This window comes from Condylura cristata, unplaced genomic scaffold (genome assembly GCF_000260355.1).
Source record: "Condylura cristata isolate star-nosed mole 26May11 unplaced genomic scaffold, ConCri1.0 scaffold00029, whole genome shotgun sequence".
Lineage (NCBI taxonomy): Eukaryota > Metazoa > Chordata > Mammalia > Eulipotyphla > Talpidae > Condylura > Condylura cristata.
The window spans coordinates 13493969-13502244 of NW_004567130.1; positions in this window are offsets into that span (position 1 = coordinate 13493969).

Below are 8276 nucleotides of genomic sequence, written 5' to 3' on the forward strand. Positions count from 1 at the left end.
TTTTTCCATCTCAGTTGTAATCCCCATGGGCTTCCCATCACCAAATCACCCATGTGCCATCACCATAGTCCAGTGCATTTCCCTCCCCCCACTGTTTATAATCCCATTCCCCACTCCACCTCCGTAAATGTCTCTGGTATATAGTTGTTCATTATTATATAATAATAAGAAAAATTTTAGAAGAAAAGCAATTCAAATTAACAAAACAAAACCCACACAGAAGAAGAGGGAAGTCTGTGTCACCAGATCTGTTACACTAAGGTGAGAAGATAATTAACAGAAATCTGGGCGGAGAATAAGAAAAGGAAAAAGAGGTAGCAAAGTGTAATTTTGTAGTAATAAAATAGTAAAGTCATCCCCTTAAAAAAATGGCCATAAGTCCCCAGCGGTAGGCTGGCCACAGCCCCGAAGAAGCAGGTTAGGCCAGGTCTGGGAGTGGAAACCCACATGGCTTTGGGTGGAAGGGCCCCGTGTCTTTCCACTCGTAGACTGAGGTTAGAACAGCCTGCTGGAAAATGTTGATGAAATATCAGGGTGCGGTTATACATGGGGAGATGGCCAAATACTTCAGAGGTTCTAGAGTCTTCTGTGTGGAGGAGATATTTGAGAAAAGCAGCTGTTGGGAGTGCCTTTCCTGAGAAGCTGGCACTGCTGGGGAGGAAAGGAGAGAAGAGAGGTGGCTGGAGCTTCTGTGAAGGTGACCTGGAATCCTCCCAGCTGATGGGGAGCTGGCGACCTAGTCTGCCCTCCATTACTTTTTGTATCAGAAACAATGATACTAACTCAAACAGGCCTTGGGTTAAATGTTTCACTTTACTACTCTTAAAGGCACCCTGTGCCATTGGTACATTTTTTATTTTATTATTTTTTAAAGATGTATTTATTTGAGCATACAGAACTGGGGCATAGGTCAGAGGAGCAGGGGTGGTGAGAGGCTTCCCCAGAGACAGAGTGGGGCGCAGAACAGGCAAATTGATGAAGTACACTGCTGAGGGGAGCAGCGGGCGGTTCAAGAGGGGTCTGCCACGCCATGTGGGTCACCTATGGGGCAGGCATCGAACTCATGCTGAAGTAGCTTTAGCTTCTTAGTGCTGTGCTGTAACCTGCTGCGCCACCAGAGAGGGCCCACCACTGGTACTTTTATTATCCCCATTGGAAAGATGAGGAACCTGAAGCTCAGAGAGGTTGAGTTACTTGAACATAGACTCACAGGTAGGAAATAGTATAAACCCAAGTCTTTCTGACTCCTAAATCCTCACTCTCTGCCACTGCCTTTTAAAAATTATGTCATTCTCAAACATTAATTCAAGCACATACCTGTACCCCTAGTTTATTTCAGCATTATTTATAATGTAAGATATGAAACAACTCAAGTGTTCAAAAATAGATGACTGGATCATGAAGGTGTGGTTTCTGTACCCAATGGAATATTACTCAGCAATCAAAAGGATAAACTCAAGCCATTTGCAGTTACATGGGTGGAGCTAGAAGGAACCATGCTCAATGAAATAACCCAGACAGAAAAAGAAAAATATCAGATGGTTCCACTTATAGGAGGAATACAGGGGAACCAAATAAAGGATCAGAAAAAAATAACTATAACAAATAAAAAAAAAAAACAATTAACAGGCAACTGTAAGTCAGACATTCTGCAGGGGAGGAAGTGGGAAGGAAGGAGCACAAGGAACTATGGTGATGGTGCATGGGTGAAGTGGCGGGAATTTCACTGGGACTACAGCTGAGAGGGGAAGCATGCCATGAACAAAAAGGAAGAGTGATGTAAAATAAAGATCAATGAAAACAATGATGTCATTCTCTAACTCTAGGGAACATTCCCCAGAGCCTTATGGGTGCTGGTTGCGTAGTGGGTGCCCACATCTCTCTCCCTCGCTCCCCTGTGCTACTCTCACTCCCAGAGAAAGACACACCCGTTAGCAGGGAGTGAGCACACAAGGTCCTCAGAGTGTCACGTGGCACTTGTCACTGCTTTGACACAGTCCTCTGCCCATACTCTCTCTCTCTCCACCTAGAACAAAAATTAATCCACTCAAAAATGGAAGGGAATACAGCTGGCTACTCCAGACAGCTTCATCCCTTGAGTGCCACAGTGCCAGGCGGCACAACACTTTGCTGGGCACGGGGCTGGGGCATGGGGCGCCTGTCCTGGGAGAGCTGGGCAGTGAGCAAGAAAGCAGTGTGGGCAGTAATACGTGCTAGCGGAGGGGGGGACAGGGCCGGCAGGAGATGGAAAACCTATACTAGGCGAGTAGAAGTCATTTGGCCCTGTGCGCACGGGAGGGGTCCCACGGGGGTGCTCCTCCCTCCTCCTCTCCCCTGAGTGCTCCTTCCTGGCCCAGGCATCAGCCTAGACCTAAGTTTCGGGGTGACATCGCCCTTGAACCTCCATGGCTGTTGCAGGAGTTCCTTGGGCCCATCCTCCTCCTGGAATCCACCCACTCCCTGGTTGTGTGACATGAGGCGGCCTGTCTGTGTCTCAATTTCTGCATTTGTAAAATAGACACTAAAATAGTACGGACCTTGTCACGATGTTGTGCGGATGAACAAAGGTAAGGGATTGAGGTTAATGTGGACGAGGTGCTTGGGACCACGCTGGCACGGAAGTGGCCCTACTAAGTGTGGCCCTAGTAAGTGGCGGAGGTTGTTGTGAGCAGTGTAATTACTGTCATGGCCACTGGTAGCACATGGAGGATGTCAGACCTAGAGCACAGGTGACATTTGTGGTTTCCCTAACACACCGACCCTCCATCCGGGACTCCTATGAGTATGGTCCAGGAAACCTCCACAAACATGGACCTCTGTGACTCTCAACAATTCCTGTTAGTTGGTGGGTGGGACTGCAGTGTGGGCGGCTTTATGGAGTTCAGAGGTGTTCCTCATGTAGAGTCAGGGGTAAGAGTCTCTGCTAATCCAACGTCTTTGAACAACAAACAGGTAGAGTAACCCGGGCTGGCACAGGGCTGGCTTTGCTTGGTGGCGAAGCAAGCTGAGGGCGGAGTCTTCATTCAGCCCCTGCTCTTGGTTTTATTTTAATTTTCGATGCCCCTCCCAGCTCCCTGCCTGCCTGTCTGCCTCCCCACCCCCGCATCCCCCTCCCCAGACCTGGTTGTGACTGCAGGCTGCTCTCCCCACAACCCTCCCATCCCCCCCCCCCCCCCCCTGCCTCTGGGCAGCTGCCAGTCTGGCTTGCAAAGAGATGAGCCCAGAGCAATTTCTCTTCCTTCAGCAGCCAGCACAGCAGGCTCTGGGAGGCAGCGGGCGCTGCTCAGAACAGAGGCTGGAATAACAAACAAGCAGATTCCTATACTGGGGGGCAGAAGGGCAAAGGCCTCCTTTGTGAGTCACTGGGTGGTGGTGGTGGGTGACTGGCATCGCAGGGACAGTCTCCAACAGCCACATTTCTGGTCAAAGCCTCAACTGGCCCTGGGGGTAGCCTGGCTCTGGAGGGTTCGGCCTTGAGAGGTAGCCGGGAGAGGCATAATGGCCTGTTTCCTGGGGCCCACAGCCCTAGGTTTAAATACCCATCAGCTAAATGGTCTTCCCTCCATACGTCTCAACATTCCCTTCTATCAAATGGGGCTAAATGAGGTTTTCATGAAAACGAAATGTTAGTACATGCAAAGCGTCGGACACTGGATTACTGCACCGTAGGTGGTAACAATCGTTATAATTATTACATTATTATAATATACGCTATTATTAACTGAGGGAGGCTCAGCAGAGGATTCTGGCTGTAGCCTTTTCCAAACCAATTAGAGAGGAAAGAAATCAGCTTGTGTCTGGGTGGATAGGGAGGATTCACCCCAGGGAGCTGGGCCCATCTAAGTGATTCCCAAAAGAGATTTCCAAAAGGGCGGGGAGCAAGGAGAGGGGAAACTTCCTTTGTTCTTTCTCCCCTGGTAACTCACTCAGGTGTAAAGGGGCTGACACAGCCCCCCCAGAGTCCTGGGGGTAGGGGGAGGTGGGCTGCTAAGTGACCTTCTCCCATCTGACCACTGGGATGATATATATTCTGTGTGTTTGAACATGTGTGAGTAATAATTTTGAACCACATAATTTTTGGGGAAAATGACTTGTGGACATTTTTAAATTCAAGAGATTTTTATCAAGCTGTTCAGCTTTTCTTGGCAAGCCAAGAGTCCTACCTGGCTTATGGGCTCTCCAGTGCCCCACCTTCCTACTCCTGTCCACTTCCCTGGCCCGCCCGCCCCCATGGGCGTTTTCAATCCTAATACTTTCATGCAAAAAAAGCAACTTTTAAATCTGACACTGAGAGCCTGTCCAGAGGCCTCCACAGGGTCTCTCCGGGCCTCCCGTTTCGAGCAGCCACTGTCTCTTGCGTCTGCTTCCATTGCTCAGCTGGGTTTAGGAAATAGTCTCTGTGCTCCTGAAACCCACCAATGCTTTCTAGCCAACACCTTATTTTTTTACAGACTTATTTTTATTTATTTATACACAGAGGAACTAGAGTGTAGTCCTGAGGTGTAGGGGGTGAGAAGGTTCACCAGAGACAGAGTGGGGAGCAGAACAGGCAGATCTACTGAAACACACTGCTGACGGGAGCTCTGGGGTGTCAGGAGAGGTCTGCTGCACCCTGTGGGTCAACTCCCTGGCCAGGGATCGAACTTCTGCCACAGTGGCTGATGATAGCATGATAGTCCTCAGACTTAACCCCTGTGCCACCAGGGAGGCCCAACACCTTTTTTATTTTAGCACCACCATGCCCTTCGGTTCCCACAGCAGTCCCGGGAAGTAGCCGGTGCTGTTCCCACATTAGATACAAGCAAATCAAGTTCCAAGAGTCATCTTTGCTCAGGGCCATGCGGCTAGAAATGTGAGGCATGGATGCAGGTCTGTAGGCTCCCAAACCTGAACCCTGCACTGAACTCCCTCCTGGCCACCAGGGCCTCAGGGCAAAGCAGTTCTGGCGAAGACAACTGGCTTCTGGTTGCATTAACCGAATTATGGAGGCGCCTGGCAGCCTGGGGGATGCAGCAGACCCTGATTATACCACGCACCCTGGGGCCTTAGGCAAAGACTTCCGGTCTTTCCGGTCTTGGTTTCCTTCCTTGCAGAAGGAGATCCCAATACCTCCCCCATGGGGTTGTGGGGAGGGCTGCAGCGCTGAGGAAGTGACCCCACCTGTGCTGTTAATGTCCGTATCAGTCAGCTAGCTCGGGCTTAGTGGAAGATGAAAGAAATGAGAACAGCGAGGAGGTGTGCGGCCAGAGCAGGCACTGCGGGCATCCTGTGCCCCTGTCTCCCCTGGGCACCCCCTGCAGACAGAGGACGCTGGGCCGTGTAGAACACCATACCATGGGACCTTTTATTAGAACAGACATTTTCATACAGGCTGAAAGACCAGAACCCCCAGGAAGGCGATGCTTAGCTGCGGAGACCAGAAATCAGACAGGGCGTGGCCACTGTGCCGCAGGGTAGAGGTCAGGGTCCCCGATGCTGGACGACACAGGGGCGCCCTGACCCCTGCTGCAGGGGTGTCCAGGCAGAGGCTGGCTGCTCACGTTGAGCTGGGCTCGTGGCGGCCCCTAGGTTTGGGAGTTTTCCAGGTGGGAGTTCCAGCCCCCAACGTGGAGAACATTGGGGCACACCAAGCCCCCTGTGCTGATGGTCTGATGGTGGATTCTGCTGGCTCTGTGGCCTGCTTAAGGAAACCGCTGAGAACCGGGAGGGAGAAAGTGAAGCTCAAAGGACAGACTCACAGCACAGGCTGGCAAGGAAGCGCCGTGAGAATGTGTCAGTTTGGAGTCGGGCAGACCTGAGAGCAGGGAGCTGGCACAGTCAGATCCGCCTTTCCAGGCCTCAGTTTTCTCATCTTTGAAATGGCACCATGCCCTATGTCACTGGCTTTCTGGAGCAACTGTATAAAACATGGCCTGGCACCACGCACGTGGTGAAATCCAGGGCACAGCTAAGCCATCTGGGCGTCTCCTTCGGTGGTGTGGGTGGCTACGTGGAGAGAAGTTCAAGTTTCAGTAGAAAGGGTTTTAACCCAGTCACAAGCGTCAGGCTGGCAGCACTGGGCTGTCTCCCCCATCTGACTCTAGGGCTCACCCTCCGTAGGAAAAGCACGCCCTGCTTTATTTCCTTCCTTGGGAGACACCCTGCAGCCTACAGTCAGCATGAGACTCAAGGGACCACACAGGCGACAGTTTGGAGTTCACAGCATCAGTCAGACTCTCCTCCCTCCACCGGGCCAGGGACACTTAGGCCAAGCCCCATTGTACAGATGATAAGACTGAGGCCTGGGCTCATTCCATTTCATGCAGACACACACAGTCAAGAGAACCAGCAAGGAATGCCATTGCAGACGCTGCCTCAACTCGTTAGAAGATGAGACATAGTTTTCTTGGCCAGAGAAAAGGGATTACATCTCTCTCTTTTTCAAGGAGTTGTGACTGTTTAATAGAAGTTGGTTCGTGTGCAGGCATTTTATTCCTCAATTAATTTCCATCTAAATGAGGTTTTCCCGGAGTTAACCAGTGTTTTAGTTCCATTTGAGCTTAATTTGTATGACTGAAGCCTCCGTTTCTGCCAATTCCAATTTGCTGGGTGATTCTAGCACTGGCCCAGCATTCACCTGGGCGAGTGCCCCCCACTGCAGACAGCCGCAGGAGACTAGCAGCACACAGGTTTTCTCAACGCAATTCCGGGCAAGGGTCAGTCCCACTCCTGTCCCAGTACCGCCCAATAAATAGGAAAGCAATGATCCCATGAGCCATGTTCTGGTGAGGGGCCTCATTGTGGTATTTACAATGTAAAACATTTATGGAAACAAAACCCTGGAGAAGCAAACAGAAAGACTCCAAAGAGCCCCGGGGCACAGGAGGAGAGGCAGTGCCAGGCTGGGGGCTGGGGGGGGCGGTGCCCCTGTCCTTGGCTAATCTGTGAGGTGAGGGTCTCAGGGTGGGGCAGTTGCAGAAAAGCAGCAGGAGGAAAAGAGGGAAGGGAGCACCGAGAAGAAGAAAAAATGGGCTTTTGAATCTTTGGAAGCATCCTGACTTTTGACCACTTCGGGCAAAGCCTTTGGGGACGAGGACAGGGTCTTTCGGAGACTGACACCTTGTGTCTTTCAAACACTTCAATTTTGTTTTGCTTTGGAAAGACTGACTTTCCTTCTAAAAAGGGAAGAAATAGGCAGAAATGCTGTCAAAATGGATGTTCTTGGGTGGGGCCGAGCTCTGGACAGCTTTTCCAGGGGTCAGAAGGGAATTCACACATGGCTTTTCCTTATGACTCTCCTGACAGAGGACAGCTGCACATGCAGTGTTTTGCTTTTCTAGATCTTCATGAACTCTGTCTGCAGAGAATCTCCTAGCCCTTTGGTCAACATTTTTTACCGCATCTCAAAAAGCCCCTATAGTGGGAACTTTGCCTCAGAGTAAGGGAGGAGCTTTCTCCCTGGTGCAATCATCGGGAACCATCGATCACAGAGGTCTGGACTATGTCATCTGACCTCAAACCATACTCCCCCCCCCCCCATTTTGGTATGCTGATTATTTCAGGTAAACTCCCACCACAAACAGGTTTCAGGTGATGTGACTTCCTGGAAGCAGAAGCTAATGAGGATGAAATTGGCTAAGAGCAGTCAAGCGAGGGATTCTGGGTAGGCAAGGATACCAGTGCCCCAGAAAGAGTGTTTATATTTGGACAGAAATAAAGGAAATTAGAGACCTGCCCCAAGTGAGGGGGAAGACCAGAGGTGTCTCCCCAGGTGGCATGGAAGCATCCCCACACCTGCCTCCATGAGGGGTGTGCCCTTGCTGGGGCCTGGGCAGGGTTAGATCACATTGCCAGGGAAACAGCTGCCTCAGAATTCTCTCGCCAAACCCAAAGCCGGACCATGCAAGCTGGTAGCTTCCAGGCAGAGGACAGTGGCTTGGGAAAGGGCAGCAGCCCTCTCTGGCCAGCCGCCAGGAGACCCTGCCAGCTGGCTGCCCAGCTGAAGGCCTCTGGATCCTGGTTCCCAGGATGGCCTCCAAAATGGCTTCTTGGGGCAAGGGTCCTTTGCATCTTGGCTTTGCTTTCCCATAACTGCAGAGTTGGGTGCCCTCCCTGCTGGAACTTACGGCCCGCCGCTGTGGGCTTGCGTGTCTACCCCGGGGTGGGGGGCTGATAGCTTCTAGCAGGGCAGCAGGCTCCAGGCTCCAGGGGAGCCAAGGCGGGTAACAGTTAGCGAGCGATCCGCCAGTCCTGCAAGGCCTGGACAAGGATGGGGCCGAGGCCTCTTTCCTCTCCTC